We start from the raw sequence: 27239 nt of genomic DNA, 5'->3' as shown, positions 1-27239 counted from the left end.
AAGAGAATTTTTATTTTCCGACAGAGCCCGTTTGAAAAAAGAAGAAAGGGCGATATGATCTCTAATTTTAGCCTTCAACGTACCACCTTCGTAACCGTACGTGAATGCGGAGAAACGAATTCGTAAAAAAGAAAGCCGTTGAAAGGATGGAGCGAGAATAGGGAGGATTTGCGATCTTTCGTAATTTTTATTTACGATTCACGTACGATTCGACGAAGAATAAAAATGTGGCAAAGGACGGTGTGTTGTCGCTGTAAGAAAGAAAAACGCTCGTCTCGGAACTCGCCATTAATTTTATCGACCGTTCGATGACACGGTGCACCAAGTGTGAGCGATCACACACGTATATAAAGCACGATCGTTCAAGTTGGGCTGAAAATACCGAGAGCGGCCGTTTCTGGCGGCAGTGACCTGATTTTAATTTCACGCGTGCTCGATACGCCACGCTTAGATGAGTTCACCTTTCCTGTTGTGTTTTCGCTCACGCCTCTCCAGCCAAAAGTTTAATCGCCGACCGGAATGTAAAAGAGCGAATTCCTCGCTCTTCTTTCACCCCCCGCGACATTTGCGCCGCGTCAAAGAGCCTCGTCGAGAGATGTTCAAGACGCGGGACTCGGTCGTGGTGGTAAAAAAACACCGTGGTCTACGCTTGTTTATCGAAATTATTGCATAGAGACGGGGATGAAACAGAAAGAGTTTCCCGAACTCTCGGTCGACTTGCTTCCTTTGAACTGGTCAACTGGGACTATGAACTATCCCCCTCGTGGCTATGCAATTTCTATAAACAGAGGATGGCCTAGAAAGGAAGGAGGCTAACGTTTAAAAAGAAGCTTGATGCAAGCGTTAGAAAAAAAAGGGAATCTAACGAGGCGCTATGCTAAAAAAAAAAAAAAAAGAAGAAAAAGGCAGGACTTGGTTTTTCATTCGACTCGTACTATACAGGACGTGGATGGACGTGCATTACGTAGTCAAGGGGTCAAGGAAAAAAAAAAGAAAGAAATGTGTGTACCATCGCGTTCCGGATGGGATAGGACATAGTTTCAAGAGACAAGATTTCTTTTTTTTTTTTTTTTTTTTAACCACATTGATATTCTTCCAACCTTCGTGTTGTCCGCTTTGAGAGGAACAACGGAAACGGTGCCGCGGGTTAAGTAAGTAAGGGAAAAGTAGAGGAAGGTATCTCGGCTGAAAGGTGTCTAATTTGAACGATGAGTTTTTCGAGAAAATAAAGTTCCACCTCTCAACAATGGACAATGAACTTTGTGAAAGAAACGTATATATATCATCATCGTTGTGCATACGCGATCTCTTTCTAAAATATCATCGATATTTCATCATCTCATCAACGACTTCATCGTCTCTCCTATATTAATTCTCAACGATCGATCGCCCCTCTTTTATTCCTGCCTGTTAACGATCGTTAAAAAATATAACTTTCCGGGTAAAATATCTCGGATCACGAGTGGAAACGAGGTCGAAGTCGAATCGACGAGTTGGAAAAGCCAAGGAGAGAGAGAGAGAACGCGTATCCCATCCTTTCGAAACGAAACGAAACCTTTTAAAAGACACCCGATTTTTACGGCGGACCGCAAAAGTTCACGAATAGCACTTTGTCCGCCCCCTTTGCCACCGTTTCCCCGCCCAACGGGGACCCGCGGGGCATAAGGGTACCGGCTCCATTCGACGTCGATTTTTCTGAGTGGAAAAAAATCTGTTCACGTCGACGTCGATATTTGTTCCTGCTGGTGTTGTTCTCGCTGAACGATGGTCGAAATTTGAGGGAGGAGGAGGAAGAGGGGAGAAAGAAAGGAAGAAACGAAGGAAGGAAGGAAGGTGGATTTAGGATAAACCGCATCCCCTCCCCCTCTTCCTTAGAAAATATTATCGTGGCTCGAATTGCACGAGCATTGCCTGGCGCATTTCGAACGAATAAAACGAGGCTGCGACCGCAAAAGTCCGTAACGAGCGGCATTCAAGAATGGCGGAACGATGCCTTTGCACAAAGTACATCGCGCGCGACCCACGATGATCCACAGAAACACGGACAATGCATGCCAGATGACGGTGCGCACTCACCTCCTCGCCCCTTTCCCCCCTTTTCTTTTTTTCTCTTCTCTTTCTCTCTATGCAGTGCTCGAGTTACTAAGTAGCACCAGCTTGTACTGTCATTATCATCTGACCTTTTTGTAATTCGAGGCCGAACCTTGTGTCAGAGAGAGCATTATTGCACGGAATAATTTTTCGAATCACATCCGGGACAAATAATTCAAAACGCGTCAAGATTCAATTTCCAACGATTCCCATTCTTATTCATTTACGATCTCGAGTCGTTCGTATCTATATATATATATATACTGAGATTTTTGTTTATTTACACCCCTCCCTCGTCCGTTTCTTTATCAGGAGGATTGATTATTCGCCTCCCCTTGCCCCGCGATCGTAGGAACAATTAGAATCCGTCCCATAATCCGAGTCAATTTACCACGTTAGCGATCGCAATCACCGGGAGAAACTTGAGGGTATGAATAGTTATCGATGCAACCGCGATCTCTCTCCTGGCTGGATACATGCACCGGATTTACGGTCCACGGTGCACTGATTTCTCCAATGTGTCAGTTGGGCCGGGAGGTCGGAAGCGGTTACGGTATCCTCGTCTGGCACGTACGGCCCATGCTCTTGCATTCGATTTGCATGCAGGAAATTCTAGCGTCGTACTAAACCAGAATCGATTACGCGATGCACCCATTTACGGACAGATTTTCTCTCCATCTCTCCGTCATTATACAGTCGTCAAATTTTTCCTCCCTTTGGAAAGTCTTCTTTTCGAGGCAACTTTCCTTCCGTTCGGAGAGAATCAATTATATCATATTTTTAGTAGGAAGTAGGAAGTAGTAGCTTGCATCGAAGAGTATATATATTCTTTTTATGAAAAGTATTACAGGGATTTTAGGAATCGTTTCTTTAAAGGATCACCGGGAGAAATTTATACTCGCATTAACTCGTAATCTCCAGACTCTCTAACTCTTTCGAGATAACACGCGGAGAAGATCGAGATCATTTTGGGACAATTTGTCTACCTAAACGTGCCACGGTATATATATATATATCTCGCTTAAAAGCTGTTAAAGTTGCGTTTGATAGTTTAATCATAACCAGACCTCGTTTTTCCTCGTTTCGACCCAGTTCAGACCTCCCCCCTCCCTTTGAAACATAAATTCGCAATTTCGGCCGCGCAAAAGCCTTCTCCTCTCCTCCCCTCCCTTCTTTCTCCCCTAAAGGAAGATTAAAGATACCTATCCAGCGCGTTAGACGCGCAGATACTGCACGTTTTTTTTTTTTTTTCGAAGCGACGCGAAAGCATTTTAGCAGTTTCGCCTCTATTTTTCATCCCGTGTACTCGTTGCATTTACCGGTGGTAGTGGCTTACCTCTGTCCATATTTCAGCCGATAAAGGATAATACAGTGGATTCTGTGGGGCAGTAGCTCTAACACTGAGTATCTTTCGTCTATACTCGATTCTTTCTCCCTTTTTCTTTTTTATCGCACAACCCTTCTGCTCGCATCATCCCTTCACCTTCTTCACTTGTTCCTCGCTCACTCATCTCATATCGATCTACGATCACGATCACTGCTCGTGCCAACTTTTTTATTCTTTCACACACACACATACACACACACACACACAACAATAACAAGGAGAGAAATTTTCCTTCTTCTTCGTATCACTCGAATCGAAATGCGGAATTCACTCGCACGAGCACTCGCGATGATCTCTCTTCGTGGACGTGAGACGACGTTTCCCAACCCCAGCCAGCCAAAGGCGAGGTGTCGGCGCGAGATTTCGGGACGCGATAAAAGATTAAATCTCGGCAGGGGACCGTGCAGGGCACGGACTCAGAGGCGGAACTGCACTTTAATCTCTTCACGCGAACGATAGGAGGATCACCAATTCTTCGCCAATCTCGCGGGTGAAAAGGAGAATTGGAGAGATAAACTCGATTTTGAGAGATGTTGGCAAGGGGAACCTTTCCAAGAAAACTTTGTAAAGAGAGAGAACTTTGAAACGTCGTGAAGTTGTATCGGATGGAGCGGATGATGATCGGTGCGACGATGACTCGAACGGAAAAAAAGGCTTTGTGGAGAGGACAACGAGAATCGGAGAGGATATTCCCCAGTTTAGAAGGGGGAAGTGGAGAAGTGGAGACGCGCGCGAACTTCGCCGCCTCCGACGGCCGATGCACCTTGGAACAGGCGAGATACGCGCGCGAGTTGCATACGTGCGAGTTATGTTAACGATCCGAGCATACGGCCGCGATCCAATTTTCCACGTGCCTTTGTACGTGTGGGGCACGCCATGCCGAGGGTTTAAGCGGTTTAACGGGCCTGGCCCGTGTCATAACGCGGCCACCTGTCTAAATGCGATTGCGGATCGCGCGGTGAACCGGCACACCCCGATTCGATAATTTTACGATCCGTCCGTGTTTGTACAAAGCTTTGTCCGAGCTTTATTGTAAGGGAGGAGGAGGGGGACGGTCGGGCCCGGGCCGAAGGAAATGGAAAATCGGAGGAAGCGCGTCGGAGAAAAGGAATCGAGCGAGGAGTGCGCGATGATTCGCGACGAAAGGTTTTTTTTTTTTTGTTTGGAAGAGAAAAAAGGGAGAGGGATTTGCGAGAATGGAGGGATGGAGGGAGGGATGGAAAAGTTTGGCGAGGAGATTCTTCTCGTTCAAGGGGGCGAGGAGGACCGATTTCAGGATGGCGGTGGGCTCTCCCTCCCCGATGGGCGAGGACATTGGGATCAGGGAATTGGATCACGTAATAAATTACCCGTCGATCGACCGAGCCCTTCCCCTTCAACCTCCCCTTGAAAATTATAATACGAAAGGCGATAAATCACACAGAATTCGTTAAGAAACGATTTCCACGCGCACGAATTTCCACCGGTAAATCTTGCAAACTTGGGCTGGAAATCTAATAAATTCACGCGCTACTGAGCTGAGGTGGGAAGGAGGGGGAGGGAATATTTTCGCGGTTTAATCGTTGCTGTAAATCGTCGAGGATGGCCACCAGACTCGCGCACTTCATCATCGAAAACACAATTCCTTTCGTTACTCCTCTCTCTCGTTACCTCGGGACTCATTTTTCCGGGACGATAAGTCGGCAAAGATCGATGGCGGAGATACGGAAAAATTCAATTTCCTTGCTGATTCGGTCATAAGGGGATGGTGAGTCCCCCTTGGTGGCGTTTCCAAGAGGCGTGGGCGACGGTGCGTGCCCAATTCCAAGAGAGATGATAATCGAATTTCTATCTCGAGATCCATCCGTACGTGGCGGCACATGGAGGATCACCAAGGTGGTGGATCCCCCGTCGACGAGTTTCCAATCGCCGAATTTTCATCGCGTTTAACCGGTGATCGTGTATCGCCGTTCGATCGCCGGGACGATTGTTCGCGAAAATTGCAGCGGCGTTGGATCATCCAGGGGAGGGATGCAAAATTTTCCGACCGGTGGCACTTCTGAGAATCGAGCTCGACCGAATTCTTCCAAATTCGATTCGATCGAACGCGCTCTCTCTCTCTCTCTCTCTTTCTCCCTCCCCCTTTCTCTCTATCTCGTCTCTCTCGACTTTCCCTCATTAGATTTTACGAAGTCGAAGAGCCTTTTACGTCGCTCGTTTTCCCGACGGCGATGGAAAAATGGTTGTTGAGTATATCGCGCGAAATATCATGTTTCACGGGATAATCGGCGAATTGGAAAACGTCCTTCCTTCCGTCGAAACCGGCCGACCTCGGGCCTCGGTACACCACTTTCACCGTGTGAAAAATCCATTTCCCTCGATCGAATTTTCCAACGCGATCCTCCCGGCCACTTCGGCCCAACTATTTTCCAGTAATAGTAAGCGCGAGGCTTGTCTATGTCTGCCGCTAGTTGCTCGCGTAGTACTCGAGGGTGGGGGGTACCGCGCGCCTTCTTAAAGCTTTGCGGTTTTTTCAAAAGCGGCGCGCCGTCCCCACCACCGCCGACCAGCCCCCCCACCACCGGACGTTGCACTCCGTCCCTCGTTCGAGTTGCATTCTCTCCCTCTCGCTTCCTCCCCGCCGCCTTCATTTGCGTCGCTATTCGCCCGTCTCTCTTCATCTCCTCTTATCTCGCTCCGCTTCCCTCTTTCTCTCCCCCTTTCCACTTCTCTCTCTCTCTCTCCCTCTCTCTCTCTCCTCTCTTTCTCTCTCTCCTCTCTCTCTGCCTCCGCCACTCCTCTCCACCGCTCCTCCATGCCTCTAGCTCTTTTTCCGACACGATCGCCTGCATCGGCCTGCCTTGCCAGCTCCGCCGGCCTGGCTATGCAGCCTCGACGCATGCACCGAACGAATGCACGCAACGAATTCGAATTTTTACCCGGAGAGCAAGCAGCGAAGAAATCTCTCGCCTTTTCCCCCGTCCGATATCCCGTCCAATCGAATTTCCCGTGCTCGTGGCCGAAACCGAGCCGAGGATATTTCGGCGGAAATATATTACGGCGTCCGGCTCGTTATTGCCGCACGTGTTTCGCGAGGAATCGCGCGAGCCATGATATTTTTACGAGCATGAATAATTTATGCTCTAGCGCTGCGAGGCGCGGAGATGTCGCAACAGTTGGCGATCGGTTTACTCGGCCCCCGCTTTGCACCGCTTTTGTGTTACCGATTACCCAATCTGATATACCGATACGTATACGTATATAGATATATAGTGCGAAAAACTGGACGCGTTAAACTCGATAACCATTTTCTTTTCTTCTTCTTCTTTTCTTTCTTTTTCTGGGTCGAATTTTAACGGAAAATTAGAAAATTCTTCTCCTTCTCTCCCTCTCTGCCATCCATCGTAATTTTCCGCGAAATTTCGTTCGAGAAGTTGCCTTAGGGAAGCGGCGGGTACAATTCGAGTAACTGTAAGATAAATAAGGGTAATTATTTCCGCTACCAGGTACGCTTCCGTGGACCGGGAGTCACGCGAACAAGCGAAAAACACGAGATCGTCGCCCTTCTCTCGTCGAAACGCACGATTCCACAGCGGGAAATTAATCTCGATCGACCGAGATTTTTATTTCCGCGCGACGGCGTAAAAATTGTCGGAGGAAATCGCGACGCATCCCGATCCCTGGATCAATAAGCGTTTCCTTCGGGGAAAACGCTTGCCAAGGCGATCGACCGATATTTTTATTACGGGTTTTTCTTTTTTGTTGTCGTTGCTGCGTGCCAGCGCGACAACGGGTCAATTTTTCTCGAAGCTCGGAGGGGAGGGGAATGGAGAAATTGGTTGGATTCTCTTCTTTCTTCCTTCGATCCTCCTTTTTCCAATCATTTTTCCAAACGAAACTTGGATATCGAACGACACGACGTCGAAAACTCCCCCCGGTTAATTCTCGTCCATAAGATCCAAGAACTCGCCGATTCGGGAGAGATAAAATCCTGCCACGGTATAAAATAAGCGGATGGGCCGCCTCTCTCTCTCTCTCTCTCTCTCTCTCTCTCTCTCTCACTCGCTCCCCCTTCCTCCCTCTTCCTCCGCCGAGATGCACTTGGCTGCAAGCGGGGAGAACTAGCTGGACGCGGCGCTAATGCGCCTGCTAACCTTACTTTCGCATTGCTAGACTCAATTCATGCCAAGGCTGACTGGGTGCGTTGCCCTCCATTGCCCCTATACTGCCGTCATTGGTGGCCCCCTCTCGCCCGCCCCCTCCCCCCCGGGAGCCCTGGCAGTCGCCGTCGCCCGATGCCACGCCGCCCACCGACAGTTTCTTGCCCCCTTCGACCCCTCCCCACCCCCTTCCCTCGGCCAGCCCCTGCTAGGCGACTTGGTCTTCGGCTGCAACGGCTGCAACGCCTGCAACTCGCCGGCTCCAGCCTCTCCGTCTTCTTCCTTCGGTTTTCGGCTTCGCCTTCCACCACCACCACCACCACCACCACCACTACTACTACTGCTACTACTACTACTACTACTACTACTACTACTACTACTACGAGCCGCTACCTCTCCACCACGTTGTTGCCTCGAGCCGCGACTCTTCCAATCGCCTTAGACCTTAATCGGCTGCTTACGACCTAAGTGTCCTAATTTCTCTTCCCTCCGTCTCGAGAGTTGCTCGAACGGAGCACTCTCTTTTCTTCTTGCCTTCCCCTTTTCTCCCCCTTCTCCTCCGCACTCGTTCTTCTCTCTTTCTCTTTCTCGGCCCCCATAACCTCCTCCGATTATTATTTGCCGTATTTCGCGTTTCGACGTTGCTCGAAAAATATTTGGCTAGCAGATAGGCGTCTCGGGGGGAGGGGTGTGGAAGGATGGAGGGGTGGGCGATTGATAGACGAACCACCGTCTCGTCCCGGGAAAGGACGGAAATAGAATTCGGTGGAAGTGTTTTTTTCGCATCGAATCGCGGCAAATTCTATTTCCGTTTTTTCAAAAGTTTTGCGCACGCCCTCCCGTTATTCGCTGTTGCGCTCCATCGAAATCTCTTGTTTTCCGTCCTCCCAGGGACGGGATTCTCGCCTCGAGAGACTCTCGAGGCACGCGGATCGACTTTCCTCGCGTATCCTCGCCTCGCGGGGAACAATAGGCGTCGCTCGTAAAAAGAATTTTTATACGTCCGGTCCTACTTTTGTTCCGACAACGCGGGGACAAGCCTTGTTCCTTCTTTCCGCAAGAACCGCAAGAAGGGAGAGAGAGAGAGAGAGAAAAGGAGAGGTCTGGCCGTCTAAGTTTAAGGAGCGAAAAAAAAATTTTTCCAAACACCGCGTTTGGAACCCCGCGTTATCTTCTTATCTGGATCGCGTATTTGATCTTTGATAAGAGTCGAGATGGTGCGTCGCGCAACTACTATTTTCGAGCGAGATTGCACGAACGGCGTGCAACTATTTCTCGACTCGACTCCGCCCGTAGAATCGCCGCCGCCTATTATTAAAATCCTCGAGCACGGTATAAACACCCCCCCAAAAATAAAACTGTAGCGGAATTCGCACGAAGCGCGTCACGAAGATTTCGAAGACGAAGTTCTTACTCTTTTCTCTTCTCGAAGGGGGGAGATCGATCAGGGACGGGATCGATCGATTCCACGACGAGGATGCGATCGGTTTTTCGATTTTTTTTCTAGCTGCCTTTCTTCGGCAGCTAGAAATTCCGGGTGGATAAATAAAGGAGGGGAGAGAGGGGCGCGATCGCTGTCAGAAGAAGCACGGCCGTGTATTTGCATTAGCTACGAGCACGTCGTCGAACGCAACGCTTATTTATAACTTTTTCATCCGGCGAGTTCTCTTATCTGGCGCCTTGCCATCGCCGCTCTCCCTCCTCCTCTCCCTCTTCTTCTCTCTCTCTCTCTCTATGTTCATAGCCGTTCGTTCTCTCGTTGCAACTGCACAGCACGTTGATCACGCTAGCGACTCGCGTTCCTGGCCCATCGAGACGTTATTTTGCTTCGATAGACGCCGCGTTTTCGAGCGGAACCAACGCAAACAAAATATTCGAGAGGGCGCATCGTTGTTGGACGTCTCTGGTGAAATCCATTGAGGGGGATGGATATTTTATATCCTTGGATAGTAGGTTTTTTTCTTCTCCCTTCTTCGATGTTTTGCCGTGGCGAGTTGCAAAAAACTGGGAGAAGAAGTTCCGTTGGCGAGATCCAAGGGGGAGGAGGAGGAGAGAAAGGAGAGAGAGAGAGATAGATGCCCGTCGATCGTGGCTAATCGATTTTCGCGCTGTAACGAGCCGATTGGTATCAGCTGGCTCGATAAACTCGACAAAGCGTGACAGGAGATCGCAAAGGCCAGGACGTGTGACGCATCGTGCAATTTATGTTCCGCGCGAGGCGCATCGAAGCACGGTGGTTATCGCGATGGTTCAAACTCGTTACGTAACGAATTCTTCTCTGAATTCGACCACCGATCGATAATCGCGTATTTTAAGCAGTTTACAGATAACGCGCGCGAGAGAAAGAGAGCGTCATAATACGCGAAAGAAACGGTCAGGTCGATGCACGAGCTCGGAGGACACAGCTTCGCTCGTCCTCCTCCAAAGGATTGTGAAACGATGTACACAAGGTAGAGCGGTGCAAATTGGCGCTTGCATCGCTGCTGCTCTCTTTCGAAAGAGTTGCAACCCCAGCTCTCCGTTCCGTACACCTGTTTACACGAGTGCAACGCGCTCCCGCGTTGATATTGAAAGGATTCATCGAATCACCGATATTCTCTCTTTCTTTGGAAATCACTCGCAACGCCCTGACTATTGGAATTTTTCGTCGGCTCGCTGTAATTTTTGCTAAAATATACGCGACACACTTATCGTCGCGTATTTGTCAGGACGAAAGTCGTTATGCCGGGCGGCCTTGCATCTTTCAATGCACGCGCTTATGCACACGAACGGTGGTCGTGAATCACGTGGAAAGTTATGCGGGGCCCGGTCAAAATTCTACACACTTTGCCCATTGTTCCCGGTCGGAGCCGCTTTTAATTAAAATACATTCTACGCAAGTGTGTTACGATATTAAATATCGACACATACAGGCCAGCAGGTAACTTTCGAAAAACTTTGTCGACGAGCCGAGAAAAAGCATCCTCTTCTATATCTTCGCCATCTATATCCATTCCCCCTTTCCCCATTCTCGATCCCCCAATATCATAGCCGAGCTTCGTCCAATCTTTCGATTCCCCGTCCAAGTGGAAACCGATAAGTGCATCTGGCCGAGCTCTTTGTTCCTATCCCTCCTCGATATTTCCCCGAAAATTTCATTTCAATCCCGAAACATAGAGTCGGGATACACGTAACTCGATATCCATCCGACTCCTCTCGAGTTCGCCACCGTGCCCTCTGTCTATGCTCTGATAAAAATATCGCGTAAAAAAAAGAAAAACATTTCACGAAGAAATGTCTCGCGATTCGAACGAGATTCGTTCCAAAATTTGCTCTCAGAATTCGATTTCGCCGTGCGTTATCCATCGGAGAGAAAGAGTTGAAAAGAGAGAGAGAGAGAGAGAGGAAAGTTTGAAAGACGGAAAGAAATCGCGGTTACTCGCGCGATCCTCCGAGTTGGTCGATTCGACTGTCCATTCGTCCGTACATCTGTCCATCCGTATGTCCGGCCGACCACCCGTCCGTTGGTCGGTTCGTCCGGTCCACTCGCGCTCGCCTCGTCCGTGGGGTGGCTGACCTAACAGAAGGGGTCGTTGCACTTGGTTGGGCCCGCTTTCATCCCCTCTCCGCGGCCCCGGAGTCTTCTGGTCAGCCTCGCGGACCTCTAACCGCTCTTCTTCTCCTTTTCCTTCGTTTCCTTCTCCCTCTCTCTCATTCTTCCTCCGTCTCTCCTCCACTCCTCGCTTTTTCTTCTTCCTCCTCCTCCTCCTCCTCCTCCTCCTCCTCTCTTCCTTCTTCTTCTTCTTCTTCTTTGGCCCGTTCTTCTTTCGCTCCCCGTTTCTTCTTCCTCCTCTTCTTCTGCCAGCTTCGCCTTCGCTTCTTCTTCGATCCCCCTCCCTTCTCTATCCCCGCGTACGTGCGCGTACGAGGCCAAACCTACTCAACCCCCGAACCGCGGCCGGGTCCAAAAGAAATTATAGTTATTTACCGTCGGCTCTTTCGTATAGTCGGTTATTTCGCGGTAGTTGTTCCCTCTCGTGTAGGCATATAACTCGGGACTCCGGGGAACCGGGAGACAACTTCTTCGCCCGAACCACGAGCGGCACGGGATGAGAGAGTCACGAGGAGCACGACTTCACGGCCCAACCCGTGAAACAGAGGGACGACAGAGGGAGGATAGGCGAAAGGAGGCGGAGGGAGGTGCGTGTAGAGGCCGGTGATGTTGCTGCCGCCGTTTCCACCGCCGATGCCATCGCCGATGTCCAGGATTGTCCTTTTTTTTTTCCCCTCTCTCTCTCTCCTCTCTCCTCTCTCCTTTTTCTTTTCTTCCCTTTGACAGGGGATTCGCGATAAGTATCGTATACGATTCGCCTATCTCGTCGCGCAATCTCCAGGAAATTATGATCCCCCCCTCCCCTCCCTCGCTCTGAGGGGAATTTCTCTGCTCTACCATCCCCTCCTGCTCCCCTTCTCCTCCCGCCTCTCCTTCTTCTTGTCGCGGAGAATCGAAAAACCGCGCAGGGGCCCGAATTACTACCGGGAGCGAATTCGGCACGTCGCGGCCGTGTTGCGCGCAATTGTCGGCCGGATTGGAGGAAAAAAAATGTTGGAAACGGTTGCTACCTTAATGTCTGGTCGCAACTGCTCGATTGTCCGCGATTGGACAAGAAAGGGGAACGAATCGCGGAGAAGCGGAGATGGATGGGGGAGGGAGGAGGGGAAGGCGAGATGCAACCGACTTCTACTAGGCTCGGTTCGGTTCCTTCGAGCCAGGCCTGTTGTTTCGTGATCCTCTCCGTGGACGGAGTCAATGCCTTCCCTTTCTCTCTCTCTCTCTCTCTCTCTCTCTCTCTTTCGGGGAGGAGGAAAAGGGGAGGAGAAAAAAAGGGGGCCCGAGGAAATCACGCTGGTTTCGACGCTGGATCCACGAAGCGTGCATGACGGAAATGCAGCAGCGGGCCGGCGGTAGCACGAAACCTGGAGCCAAGACAAAAAGTTCTTCTCTCCGCGGGAGAGGGAGGGAGGGAGAGAGAGAAAGGAGGAAGCGCATAGAATGAAAACGAGAGAGGAAAGAAGAAATCTTCTTCTTCTTCTTCTTCTTCTTCTTCTTCTTCTTCTTCTTCCTCTTCTTGCTTCGAACGGAGAGGGGAGAATATCTGGAGGGGAGAGCCTCGAGGAGAAGGAACGAAACGAAGAGAGAAAGAGAGAGAGAGAGAATGAATTTTGGCCGAGTATACGCGCACGTTCACACTCGTTCGAGGCTAGAGGTATCCTCGTCCGATCGTGATTATATACCCCTCCCCGATTTTATTGCGGTCCACTCTCTTCCCCGCTCATTTCGTTGCACGCGCTTCTTCGCGAATCCTCGCGAGGCGAGACAAACGGAACGTACGAAAGAGCGAATTTGTCAGAATCTGTCGAATATTTCTACGAATAGATCTATCCATTCAGCCCCTATTTTTACGTATATTGGTATCTTCAGCTATACGTTGTACAGGTATAATCCGTTGGGGAAGGATTGGGTTTCGGAATCGGGTTGGGAAAGCGAGAAGCGAAAGGGAGAAGCGTTGGCGGACGTGGAAATGGTATAATAAATTCTTTCTGTAGGCGGAAAATGGGAGACGGCGTTATCGATTCGCCATACCATACGTTCGGCGTGTGTGAACGGGGGGCACGTGAACTATCCGCTCGCTCAGATTTAGGTTTTTAGAGCGGAATGGCGCAGTCTGGTTATCGGGTGACGTAGCACCCACCAAGAGATAAGACACTCCGCTTGTTTGCCATGCGCTCGCGAACCGTTCCAGACTATGATAGAGATTAACTTATCTCGACTACGAAGCCACAAGCGAGTCTCTGTCCACTCGCTCCAGTACTATGTCAATATTATTTCAATGACCGGCGTCGTGCAAACAACGAAACCGGACGAAGCGGTTCGAAAACTGCGGACTGTTGTATTTCGTCGCGACTCCCGACTAGTATATCCATCAGAATATATAGAAAATAATTCGTTTTTCTGGAACGAATCTTAGAGGGAAAATTTAAAGAAATCCCTCCATCCGATTTCACTCCAATTTCTCCACCAAAGAATAGAAAAAGGAGAAGATCATCGATCGAATATTGGGGATCAAAAATTTCTATTAGAAACCGATCTTCGTTTTTTCTTTCACCCATTGAAACGACTCTAAACCACGTCCCTTCGAAATCGAGCGCATCGATTTTATTTCGGCCGCTAGAGTCGAGAGCGGATTAGGCAGAAATGAATCGGAGCCATTTGCATGCGCGCCATTTGGAATGCGAAACGGGAGGCCCCCGTTCCCAGGTATCGCGAAAGGGTCGTCGAAATTTATTTTATCGCGTACACGAGGGAGGGAGAAAGGGATGAAATAATTTGTCCCGGTAAAAAATGGCTAGGGATAGAGGGAAAAGCGAGATAGGCCGATAATAGGCCTCGACCAATCGGAGTCGCTTCGTTCAAACTGGTGCTCGCCACTCTTCAAACGGCCGCGTCCGCGTTCCTTTCGTCGTGAAACTTAAATTATTAATGCCGGTTGCTTTGGGCGCTCATGCAACATTTATAGGAGGCGGCGGTTCGAGAAAACACCGGGGACGATGACGACGACGAACACGACGACGACGACGACGACGACGACGACGAGAGAGATTCGCCGATTCGCCACAGGCGAATTCGCTTGACCTTTATAATAAAAACGGCCCGAAAATAAATCTAGTAGCGGATTCAGCGAGCGCCGCTCATTATATTTAGTTTGACGATTGTTCTCTTGTCTTATTTTTATTTTTTTCTTCCTTTCTTTCTTTCTTTCTTTCTTTCTTTCTTTCTTACTCGACAGACCGGAAGGTTCTAATCTGCAACTCGATTTCTTTCTTTCTCTCTTTCTTTCCTTTTTCTCCTTTTCTCGCGCGAGAATCAATCTTTTTTCTAATTTATCACGTGTCGGGCGTGATCGAAGCCGTGTTTCGTTTGATACATCCGATACGGTATTCCTCTCGAGAGGAAGATCGGTTAGAAATCGATGCTCGAGCTAGTAGTTTAGTAATACAGTTTCGAGAACACTCGATGAATATCAATCTCTGCGTTGAACATTTACGAGTACCCACTCATCGCATGCGACGCATGTCAAGGCGATGTAGTGTTCTTCAACGAGAGAATTATTTCGCGCGAATTATACTCGACGAAGCGACGTTCGACGGCGATGTTTTCGAAAGAGTGTACGCGCGCGAACAGATTTCGATCCCTGTCAGAAACAAACTTTCGTTTAATCGCCTTCCTCTTTCTTTTCTTTTTGCTTTTCTTTTCTTTTCCTTTTTTTCTTTTTTATCTTCGACGTGTAATCGAAGAAACGAAGGCGTTATGACAACATAACGACTCGAAGCGCGCTCTGATCTTGCGTGTTGTCGCGTGGATATCGTGTGTCCAAGCAAATCGTAACACTCCTCGAGTGTTAATTACATTAATTGGAATGGCTGGTTCCTTCGCCGTTTCCCATGATGAATATCACAAGTCACTCCTCCTCTCTTTCTCTCCCCTCCCCTTGCCTTCGTTCGGCACTTTTCGTTGAAGCGTCTCGATTTTCGTCACTTGTTTTTCGTCAAGATCGAGAAAAGAAAAAGGGGAAGAAAAACGCGACGTGGAGGAAGAAAGACGTGGAAAGAAGGAGCAGGGAGAGGGGAGAGGGAAAAAGCGAGCGTAGTATCGGGAATTACAAGCTTACCGTCGACATTTAATTAAACCTCTCGTGGTGGGCGCAATGTTTGAAAATTTAATTTAAAAACTCATTTCGATGCAGCGACTCTGACACAGCGATTCTCAGATCAACGCATCCCCTTCCTCCTCCTCCCCTCTATTCCTCTATTTTTCATTCAACTTCCGCGTAAATATCCCCGAGCGATATATCTCGCCTCCTCCTTCTTCTTAACCCGCGACTCCTTACTCCTTTCTCTTAACGCGTCTTAACAATTATTATACCCACCCTTGTTCCTCGTCTCGCCGCCGATCGAGCGAAAAAAAAAAACAAACTTGGCGTTAATTTCGAAGTGTAAGCGATAAATTCGTGAAAAAAGAAAAGAAAAGAAGAATAGAAGAGAAATCTTGACTTGTGGGGGGAACAAACACCCAAGTTATTACGATTAAAAAAGTTTTTGCTCTCCCCCTCCAACAACAAGAAGAAGAAGAAGAAGAAAAAGAAGAAGAAGAAGAAGAAGAAGAAGAAAGTCGTCCGACATTACAAGAGAAAGACGTCAAAAGACGATTGGACGATATTCGAGGGATTAACAAGGGGTTTCCCCTTTAACGGAAATCGGAGATCGCCTTGGGCCGAGTTAGGATTATAATAGCGTGGACAGCGCAAAGGCATGGCGGCCGAGCGGTATCGCGGCGGGCCATCTTTCGGTCTTTGTCTCGGTGACCTCTCCAACGCAGATTGCTTTTGGGTATTATACGAGAGAGACGCGGGCACGATATTCACCGCACTACCTCACCGTTTCTCCCGCTACCACTATTTCTATATATATATATATATATATATGTATATACGTGTGTATGTATGTATGTATATGTACTAACGGTATACACGGCGCACCGTGTACTCTCGCATAACGGGTGACTGGTTTACACCGGGCCGCCAACAGGGAGCCGAGTTCCCTTCTCTCCTATCTGTCCAAACGTTTCTACTAACCTCGAGGGAGCAAAAATCGAGATTTGATACATTGCTAAAAAAAGACGCGGTTAAGCCGAGAATCCTCCTCGACAATTCTGGTATGAGGTCATGGCTTAATTATTCATTCGTTTCTGCTCGTTTCGCCATATTTTATCGACCAAGAATCTCTCTCTCTCTCACTCGCTCTCTCTACGAGCTCGCTCGCTCGTATTTTATTTTAACGTTTGGAAATTTAACGCTAGAGTTTCCATGGAAGAATAATACGTGGGATAATACGGGCCTGGATAGATGGTGTTTGTTGTTGGCCGAAATAAGTTTTTCGAAATAAAAGCCGACGTTTCGTCGTTGTTGACTGCTTCCAAAGTTAGAAATTCTTCGGAGGACGAGTTCGAGGCGAGCATGATTTATATCGCGGAGCTGGCAAAAATAGCAGAAAACTATATTCGAGAGAGTCGCGTCCCGATCGACGAAATCTCTAATCCTTGGAATTTCCTCGGCACAGGAGGAGCGAACAGAGGATTAAGATCTTCTCGGTTCAAGATCTCCTCCATGCTCGATTTCCCTCCAGAGATAACGAGACCTCGTATCCGCGCCGTGAAATAAAAAAATACTAGTTGCACGATGAGAAAAAGAAAAAGAAAAAAAAAATGCGTCGAAGGAAAGACGTTTCGCAATGTTCCAGTGTTCGTGGAATTTAGGTCGAAGCCGGTTTCGAACAATCAACCGAGGAAAGTATGTTCCGTGTGCCACGAGGAATCTCTTTTCGCGAGCTTCGTCTCTATGGCGAAATTGTTGCCACGAAAACGCGGACGTGTTTGGTAACGAATACGAGTGTGCGCGTAAATATACGCCATTAGAGAACGGTGTTGCCCTCGAAGAAAGAGGGTCAACGACCATTAGACGTCCTTCGAACGTGAGCACGGTGGGAGAGAATTTTGGTCAAGTTCGAGCCGTGGCCTCGATCGCCGCGGTTTCTAATTCAAACACACCGCCGACTTAGAACAAGAATAGAACGGGGGAATATAAACGGTTGGCTGCGTGCGTCGTGGAAAAGTCGGCCAAGATCAACGAAAGTAGGAGTGTCGATGTGATTTCGTTGACATCGCGTCGCTCGCACGCTTTCTTTCCTTCTCCATCTCCGCGAGTCGTTTCCTATCGAAAGCGTTAATAACACCGTCGACTTTCACGCAGTTTCGACGCAGTCGAAAATTTCCAGAAAGAAAAACTTCTTTGTACGGCTTTATTTTTGAATATATATATATATATATAAAAAGAAAAAAAAATGAAACGAACGTTGTTTACGACCATTAATCCTATGGATTCTTTTTTACGAGAGGGGGAGGAAGAGAGAGAGAGAGAGAGAGAGAGAGAGAGAGGAAAGGAAAAAAGGAGAGGGGGAAGAAAAAAAGAGAAAAAAAAAATAATTGTTTTTAACGATGCCAGGAATACGTTCGAGGCTTATCGAAACCGGTTATTGACGCGTGCTCGTCGAATAATGTTGCATATGCCAGGTGGCAAAGCGATGGAGTTAAAAATTTGTTTTCATCGGGAGAATTTCACACGCGCGGGCCGCGTATCAAAAATTCGTGTATTCGCGATAAACGACGAACGAAGCGTGAAAATTATTTCGATCGTTTCGCGCGTTCTTCCGGCCGAAGTCAATTATCGACCGTGGATAATACCTGTTTGAACGAGGAACCGCGATCTAGATCCGAGAACGATTTTTATTTTCGCCGCGACGATAACCGGCCGTGAAGCCTTTGAAACGTCGAAATGAATAATTATGTTCTCACAATAATGGTAATGGGAACAACCTGGCACGCTATTTTCGTCCGTTTGTTTACCTCTTTATTTCTGACTGCAAACCGGTCGGTCGGCCGGACCGACGTTTCTCCGCTTCTTTTAAAATTCAAAACCAGGCCTCGCTCTCCGCGCTCTTTTGTTTCCTCCCGCTAGCTGTTATTATCTAGCTGCTCCTCCTCCGTATCCTCTCTCTCCGTCCCCCGTAATCGTAACCACCGCGACCGCGGATCCCGTAAATTTCCGAAAACACCGGAATAAATTCGTGAGATCGAGATGCGGATACGGGCGCGGAATCACAAAAGAACTGTCCTACTTAAAGATTATTAAACCTCGAGATCTCTGGGTCGCAAGGTTTTGCGAATCGTTTCCCCCTTTTTCTTTTTTTTTTTTTACCCCTTCTCCTTCGAGAAAATTTCGACAAATTTATTTTGAACGATATATGATATAATGGGAGATACGACGAGGATACGTGGGGAAAGATCGTTGGATTAATTAAACAAATGTTTATTATCGAGTCGTAGTATTGAATTCATCACGTCGAACGGAATATTCAGATATTCTGGTATACGGCGCCCCTTTTATCGTTCGATGAAAAGAAATAGCGGGACACCGGTGAATGCGCGAAAGAATGGGTCCTCCATATTTCACGCGTCGCCGAGAGAGATGGCGAAACGAACGAAACGAAACGTGACCGAGGTTACGTCGATATATTGGCGGCGGGAAAAAGATGAAGAAGAATCCCGAGGGAGCGGGATTCTCTCCTCGTCATTTCGTTGCGAAAAATATATAATATTTTTTTCAATATCCTCCTCCTCCTCCTCCTCCTCCGTTAAAAGGAAAATTTGAAACACGCGTTGCCGAAGAGCCAAAGTCCCCCGTCAAACAAATTGCATCAGATCTCCGTTTCTCAAGGCTGAGCGAGCGAGCGAGCGAGCGAGCAGGGAATAAAAGAGAATAACGAGAGGAAGGAATAACAGATCTTATACAAATCTTTTATCTTTACTAGTCGAAGAATCCAGTTGGCATTTAAGGTTGACCAGATTTGCAGCCGCTTAGGCGGTTTGCTTAGACGGTTACGTAATGCTCGAAACCGGTGTTGGAGCAAGCGTTACGGCAAAGTTGCGCAACTAAGCCGGAATAATAAAGATCCTTGATCGTTCTAACGAGGCTAGCTTCGAAGCCGACCGTCTGCGACCCTACCATTAGAAAGCAAAAGTTAAGACTGCCGGCTCATTCTAGTCAATCAAGATTATTTCCTCCCGAGACGGCCTTGATTCTTTCTTCTTTTTTCTTTTTTTTTTTTTTTTNNNNTTTTTTTTTTTTTTTTTCTACCAATCTATTACTGCGACAACGACGACGACGACGACGACGACGACGACAATACCGATTTTCGAACACGAAATATTTCAACGACACGAAAAATATTTTAACTAACTAATTTAATCGAAACGATTACAATCGCGCGCTCGTTTATTACGCGATTCGACGGATTAGCCGTCGCTGCAATTTTTCAACGTAAAATCACCGGTTGCGTCAATCTTTCGCAATTCATTTTCGCTGATAATTTGAAATTTCTTTCGTCGACCCGTTCCTTCCCGTCAACGGACGACGTTGTTATTCGTAATTTTAATTTCAATAAATTCCAACGAAATGTGGAGGAGCGTAGAGCGTTTCTTTCCATCCAGCGAACGTTTTTTAATGTTTTTTTAACTTTTTTAACCGATGTTACTCCCTTTGAGATATCGAAAATATGGAATGTTATGGATTTATCCCGACACATATCTTGGAATCGTACAGGAAATTATAAATTTTTTTCTTCGTTGGATGTTGTAAGCGTCTTCTAATTGCGAGTGTCCTCGAGAATAGTGTGACCGTCTGTAACCTCTAACGGTGTAGGTTAAAAAACTAGTCGTTAAATAAAGATTCTTATCCTTGAGTGTCTAGCACGTTGCCACTGGAGAAGGGAGAGACTCGACGATTCTCGACGCGTCTGCTAATGTGATCGCGATAGATGCGATTCTCTCCTCGTCCCTTCCTCCACCCACGACTATTTCTAGAAATTTCTCCCCTATCTCGAGCAATTTATATCGGCTTTCATGAAAACTTGACTCGTTGAAATTCTTCTCTCGTAGGCTTATATATTTGGAGCATCGTTTCGTTTAAGAATACGTTAATAATAATTTTTAACAACAAAGAAACCAGAAAGATACATCATTTTATGGTGTAGGTATTTACTCTCTTTCTTAAAATTTAGACAAGAGACAAAAATCATAGATAGAATCGCAGAATTGTTGGTAACGTGAAATTCATCAAGCGTAATATTCAAAAATAATTCGAAATTCCATTCATTCTCGTTACTCTAAGTCTAACAAACACGAATATTTTAAAGTGTACAGTTTCATTTCATCGAATTTCGTAATAAATCATCGCAATTAAACTCACTCTAGAGCATCTTCTCGCATATATAAATCTTTTCGATTAAAAAAATTGACGTTATTTTTACAATAACAATCACTCCTACGATCAAATCTAAAGTAACAAGATTTACATAAATACCGCTTCGTTATTTAAAAAACAAAAATATTTTCCTTTTTTTTCGAATCGATCTCCCTTCCCCCTCTCCTCTCCCTACTCCCGAGAGGGGAGCATAAAATAATAATCGAACAATCTATTCGACGGGAAAATATTTGCGAAGCGTCGCTGTCGTCGCTGTCGTCGTCGTCGTGGTGGACGTTAGGAGAGGAGAAATTCGAAAGTAGAATGATGAATCGGAGAGGTGGACGATCATGGTCAGACGCACGGCCACGGTGGGGGGAGAGAGAGCCGTGACGGAGTCCTCTTCGTGGGCGTAACGTAAACACTCGTCCGCAGACTAAGCAATCGAGGCTCGATGCGTCTAATCTTGCGGCCTCGTCTGCCGAGGGCATACGCGTAAACCGAACTCGTTTCACGCAGACCGACTCTCTCTAGACCTCTCTCTGGCTTTATCATCGGCCGCCGTTTCCGCGTTTCCAGGAAACACGGCCGACCCCGACTAGTAGTAGTCGCCAACGCCGCGATAACGAAGAAATCGAGACCGCCTATATAGGAGGATATAAAAAAAGAAAAAAAAAAAAAAAAAAAAAAATGAGAAAGAAAGAAAGAAGGAAAGAAAGAAAGAATCCTGGACAAAATTCCACTGTTTCCTCGTTTTCGAATCGTCGTTCAGCTCTCGATTCAGCTCGAGAAGCGTTTCTATGTTTAGCGCGCAAATTCATGAGTCACCGCGAATGTGACTCAATCTATTTCCCCCTCCTCCCTCCGGTATCAATTGACTCATTGTTTAAAGCTATACTGTATCAAAGGTGGAAGAAATTAAACCACTTAAAGCGGCGATTGAACGAAACCAGATCGTTCGATTCGGGTTCCGTAATAAAATCACTACGTGCGTCCCCTCCCCCTCCATCGTAGGATCGGATAAAAGTCTCGCGAAAACTTTTTTACTTCACCATTTCTCGCTCGCTCCCCTCCTCTATCCAAGGATTGATTATTATATTCGAATTTCTAATTAATCGTCGTTCGAATTGGAGCAAAAGGCTTTCGGAGTTGGCTCCGGGAATTGGTATTCGGTTGTTCGTGTTTATCCTATGGATAAATTTCCTAAATGGGTAGGATACGGGTTGGGACACCGCATACCACGTTCAAATGCTCGATCAGACGTTGAGAAACGTTGCAACGTTTAATCCAGTTTGGGAGAGTCGGTAACTTTTGATATCGCGCAACCTTGTCGCGAGGAATCGCGAAACTTGGAGACTCGGGAAAATTGACTTGGGTAAACAAAATTCCTCGAATAATAATGACGGAGGGGAAGAGGGAACTCGTTCGTTCGTAATCCATTGGTGAAACAAAAACGGAGTTGCCAACGAGTTTTCGATAGGAATTGAGAACTGCGAGTTGAATATTTCCTTCTTTTTCCTTTTTTCTTTTCTTCGGCTAAGGAAGGTTTTTTCACCACGAAACCATTTCGAATTCGTGTATTTTTAAACGAATTAAGCGTAAAAAAAAAAAAAAAAAAAAAAAAAAAAGAAAAAGAAAAACGCCATTAGATCGCGTCACTCTCTATGACTCAATTCAATTCCTCTCGACTCCGCTTGACTCAGCCCAGCTCGGGTCTGGCTACGCTAGGCACGACCTTCGCGGTGTCACTAACCTATGTTATACGCTGCGCAACTTGCCAAACCAGACTACGTCTAATACGTCCACGCTGTGCGAGTCCGCTCATCCGTAACAAGAGATTCGAATAACGCGTCGGCGCTTACCACTTCCGCTTGCCACCACCTTGAACTAGGCGTCGGCAAGGGTAACCTTGAGACGCGCGTCCACGCTTAGAATGCTTAGAAATGCCCGCCTGTCCTATGAATAGAAAATGGACGGGAGGGAGGACTCGCGGAGGAACGCGGGACGAGAATATATCGGACGGTTCGCGTTAAATTCGAGGCGATGATTCCGCCGTGTGAAAAAATTCGCGAGAGTGTAAAAAAAATATTAAAGTTTCCATTTCCTCGGAAGAGAAATCTCGTTTTTAAAATAATTTCTTTAAAAACTTGGAAACCTCTGCTCCGGGTTCTTTGTCTCTTAAGAGACTAAGCTTCTCTCTTCGACCAGAGAGAGAGAGAGAGAGAGAGAGAGAGAGAGAGAGAGAGAGAATCGAAATTACGGAGGAGGAGGAGGAGGAATTTCGCGCGTCTATCCAGCGAAATTCTTCTCGAAAAGTTTCCCATCGTGGAAGAGAGAGAGAGAGAGAGAGAGAGAGAGAAGAATAATTTCGAGAAGATAATCGAAAAACTCGACGAGAATATTCTTCGAATAGGTCTCGTCCACGTTGCGAATTTTTTTTCGTCGTGAGAGAGAGAGAGAGAGAGAGAAAGAGAGAGAGAGGGGGGCCGCCCATTTGCAACGGACGTTAGTCCGTGGGGTCTGTGACCAGCGGTCAACGACGAGGATTAGACTCAAGGCCGAATTAGAGCGACAGCGTAACAGCGTCCGTTCGCGACGTGTTGTTGTTCGGATGAAAAACCGGCCGAGTTTATCGCAATCGTGCGTTAAATGGAAGGCTCTGGAAACGGGATCTATTTTTAAGAAAAAGAAAAAGAAGAGAAAAAAAAAAAAAAAAAAGAAGGAAAGAAAAAGTTGGATCGCTCGCAGCCACGAATGAAAGGCGTGGCTATATAAGAGAGATAATCTTTCGAAGGAACTTTGGTGTTAAGAGTTAAAAAGATTTCGCCGATGAATTAACGACGTTTCTTCTCTTTCTTTTCCTTTTTCTTTTTTGCACAAATATTTTTACTCGTTCGATTTCTTTCTTTCCTTTTTTTTTTTTATCGCCGTTTGACCAGCCGACCTACAGTCACCGGCCACGACGATCTCGAGGCACGACGATGGATCGATGGATCGATCGGCGGGCCGGTTGCGTAACGAGAAACCGCAGGATTTCTGAATACTCGAAAGCACGCTGTTTACAGCCTACGCGATCGTGTTTATCGCGTGACTTCATTCACCCGTCGAATGCCTACCGTCGACTATTTTCATTCTTCGAACTGGCTTCGAGAACTGTTGAACTGTGTCGCGTCGCACACGGGGCCGTGTTGCACGCGCGTTGAAAACACGAAATAGCTTGGGTGGTCTTGCGAGAGCTTGGGAGGAGAGGGAGGGAGAGAATCGAAAGAAGAGCAAACGACGAAACGCGGTGCAACGCGTTTCAAACGCGTTGCTTTCGATGATTCCAAGGAATTCCACCAGGAGCAGGAAAACAACGTCGTCGCGAAACAGTTTTTGAAAGAGTTTCTTTTTTTTTTTTTGTATTTTCGAGAGCGGAGATTTTTGATTCCCCGAGACTCGAGATCGCTCGGTGGCAATTTCTCTTGGCGGATAAATGGCGGGGGGAGGGGAAAGGAAGGAAAAAAGAGAGGAAAAAAAAAATGGCGCGGAGAGCCACCAAAGAGAGCCGAGTTGTCGAGAGATGGTAGTAGGGTCTGGCTCGATTCGCGGCAAAAGGTGAAAGGCCTGGTATATAGGACACCGGCCGGCCAGAAACTCGTCTACGTGGTATCCTTTTCTTGACGGTACGCGTCTACAGGACGCGTTGGAAGGGAGAGGATCGCGAGGCGAGGGGATCGGGGAGCGATCTTAGCCGAACCTTTTATGGGGAAGGCGAACGACCATCGAGAAATCGGAACGCGAAATCGTTCGACTATGCTCCTCTTCTCTCTCTCTCTCTCTCTCTAAACGAGAAAAATACGAATCGATCAACAACGAATATACAATACAATGGAAAAATCCTATATAATTACGTACGAAATGTATTTCAAATTCGAAGCAAAGTAAACCGAGAGAAGGGAAATCGAAACGATTCTCCATTGGATGAGATCCAATGGATTGATTGGATGGTCGATGGGAAAGCGCGGGGAATTCGAAATGGAGCGTGGCCGACCGCTTCCTTCTCGTTTCTCGCGGGGAGAGTATCGAGGCGACGAAGTGTAGTTTGTCTAGGACGATGGCGTTTGGCGTGGCGGAAAAGATCGGCGTGGATGATGGCCGTTACAACGTTACAACCGAGCCGTCGCCACGCCGGTGCGAGCGATCTAACAGAAAAGGAACGGGAGAAACGCGCACCGTAGGAGCAATGCCCCTTGGGTCAGGGTCAGTACCCTTTGGCACAAGCCACTCGAACCGCAGCCACGCACGTACACGCACACGCGCCTCGAACTCGCGCCTCCACACACGCGTATACACACCTGTGTATACAACCATCGTCTTTCGGCACCGATAACCAAACCCCCATCCTCCTTGGACTAAGAGAATTCGCTCGCTCGTAGCGCGTCGATTTTGCGGAAATCGGACGCAACGTTTCTTTCGTTACGCACATACACACACACACACACACATATGTATACATTGTTAGAACCAGCACGAATCGTCTTGTTATGCAAACAAGCACGCCTAGATTTCGATTCTCATTCCGTCGTAGACGGCAGACGCGATCTGAAATTGTAATCGTAACGTCGTCATCCTCGTGCTGTTTCGAATTATGCCGTTCCTCCTTTTCTCTTTTTACCTAAGGCCGATCCCTTCGATGGTGTCCAGTCCAGTAAGGTACACCTGAATGGGTTACCTTGACCGGTCTAGGAATCTAACTAAAGTCTAGACTGTGTCTAGCCGAGGCGAACGTGACTATCAACTTTTCTATCGCTCTTCCCGAGCTCGTAGTCCGACCGTGTAAGCGCGAACGTGAAGGTATTTCGAGGTCTTTTTTGTTCGTACCGCGTACCAAAAATTTCTTTTTTCCTTTTTCTTTTTACGCGCGAATCGTTCCCAATCGCGGCAATTTATTTTATTATTCAATGAATGAACGATATAAAAAATACATGCACACACGTTGCACGAATTATCGTAATAATTCGAATCTAATTGTTGGATGGAATCACGCTGGAATAAATCTATGTAACGCGGTATGTAATCCTCGGTTGCCGGAATCGATAACAATCGTTTGATCGTTCAATTAAATCGGAGACGGAGGAACGAGGAGTCGTGCCGTTGGTTGACACGTGAAATTTTATACGCCGTCGCCGTATAAAAATGTAATCACGCGCTGCGCGATTGTATCGATCCGAATCAATCCGCGATGCGCGGAAAATAATATCCGTTTCGTTTCGCAAATTAAGAAAAAAAGGAAAGAAAGGAAAGAAGAAGAAGAAGAAGAAGAAGAAGAAAAATCTCGCAATAAACTCGACGACCTTTCCACCTTTCCACCGCCTTTATCTTTCTCACGATACCGTATCCGCGCATTTTAATTTTATTACCCCCTTTGGACTGGATTATCTACCCCTTCCTTCATCCTCCTCCCCCCCTCGATCGGCGCGAAACGCATAAAAGGCGCGGCGTGTATCTCGTCCGCATACCGAGGTATTTCGCCCTCCGATAACCGTCCCGATACCAATTAAAAAGCTAAGGTTTTTCGAAACTAACACAGCCCTCCCCTCCCTGCGACGGAACCGTATAATCAGGTTTAATCGCGTTAATCCCCCCTCCTGGATCCCCGGTTTCGGCCAATTAAGATGATACGTGCCCGCGCTTCGAACCTGTCCCGTTCTCTCTCTCTCTCTCTTTCTCTCTTCCTTCGAATCCACGGATCCTGCGACTCCCGCAAGGGTAAAGGATGAGGGATGGGTAATAGTCGAAAAATCGATACGTCGGTGAAAAAAATTTCCGGCAAATTGTCGGCCCCTCGTAGGCGCTAATTCTCTTACGTTAAACTTCCGAAACCGACAGATGGCCCGATTCCGATCCGGAGGCAATTAATGGGGAGCAGGTAGCGATCGCTCTACCTCTTCGTAACGAGGGATCACCTCCTCGATCTTTGAAAGAAATTCAACCGCAACCGTGAGAGAGAGGAGATCCTCGTTGCACGAAAAAATTGTTAGTGGAGTAACTCTGATCTATTCCAATTGCAAGATTATTTTTTTTTTTCTACGAAAAAGGAAGATTTGTGGAAATTGGAAATTTAACGCACGTTTTCTTTTTTTTTTTTTTGATTAGTTGAATTTGGGATTATTCTTGGGATTATCTTTTTTATGTATACATCGACGAGAAGAAAAGATGAAAGAAAAGAGGAATATGCATGCATCCTTCTGTTTAGGTTTCTTTAAAAAATTCTGGATAAGTCGATCGAGATTAAAATTTAATCAATTAAGCGTCTAACTCGAGAAGGCTACAACAAGGCTCGATCGACCAGTTGCGTTACATAGAAGAGCACGCGTCGCGTGTTCCGTGAATTGACGGTATCGATATGTACATTCCAAGAGAATCGTGCGAAGAATGGAGGGAGGAAAGGAGAGGGGGAGATAAGAGTTTCCAGAAACGTGGAAAAACTTACGTGTCCCGATAATTGTAATACAATTTATTTTTTACAAACATCCTCGAACGAAGAAGAGGAGGGGAAGGGAGAGGAGAAAAATATAATAGGATCGAGCAGAAGAATTCCAAGTATGTCGTCGTGTGGTCTCGGTTTCGGAGGTAATCGGAATAAAGGGGGTAGTTAAGAGCGGACCGGAAATAATTTCCCTCTCGATATCGTCTCTTTAACGAACCCTCGATAAATCGCAATGCTCCTTCTAAATCAACGACGAT

At 47.2% G+C, this 27239-nt stretch overlaps 1 protein-coding gene and 1 long non-coding RNA gene across 3 annotated transcripts in view; one reads left to right on the top strand and one right to left on the bottom strand.

Annotated features, from left to right (window-relative positions):
- LOC122714378 overlaps positions 1-5914 on the bottom strand; it is a 32460-nt gene extending 26546 nt beyond the window's left edge. Inside the window, exon 1 of the long non-coding RNA XR_006346633.1 lies at positions 3428-5914. This is a non-coding gene — a long non-coding RNA (uncharacterized LOC122714378). The remainder of the gene's footprint in view (positions 1-3427) is intronic.
- Positions 1-27239, top strand: part of LOC122714375 — a 59554-nt gene that overhangs the window by 20967 nt on the left and 11348 nt on the right. The window lies entirely within an intron of this gene.

Source organism: Apis laboriosa, unplaced genomic scaffold, assembly GCF_014066325.1.
Source record: "Apis laboriosa isolate Shangri-la unplaced genomic scaffold, ASM1406632v1 scaffold29_cov151, whole genome shotgun sequence".
NCBI lineage: Eukaryota > Metazoa > Arthropoda > Insecta > Hymenoptera > Apidae > Apis > Apis laboriosa.
The sequence above is the reverse complement of the archived record's forward strand: the minus strand, read 5'-3'. Positions and strand labels throughout refer to the sequence as shown.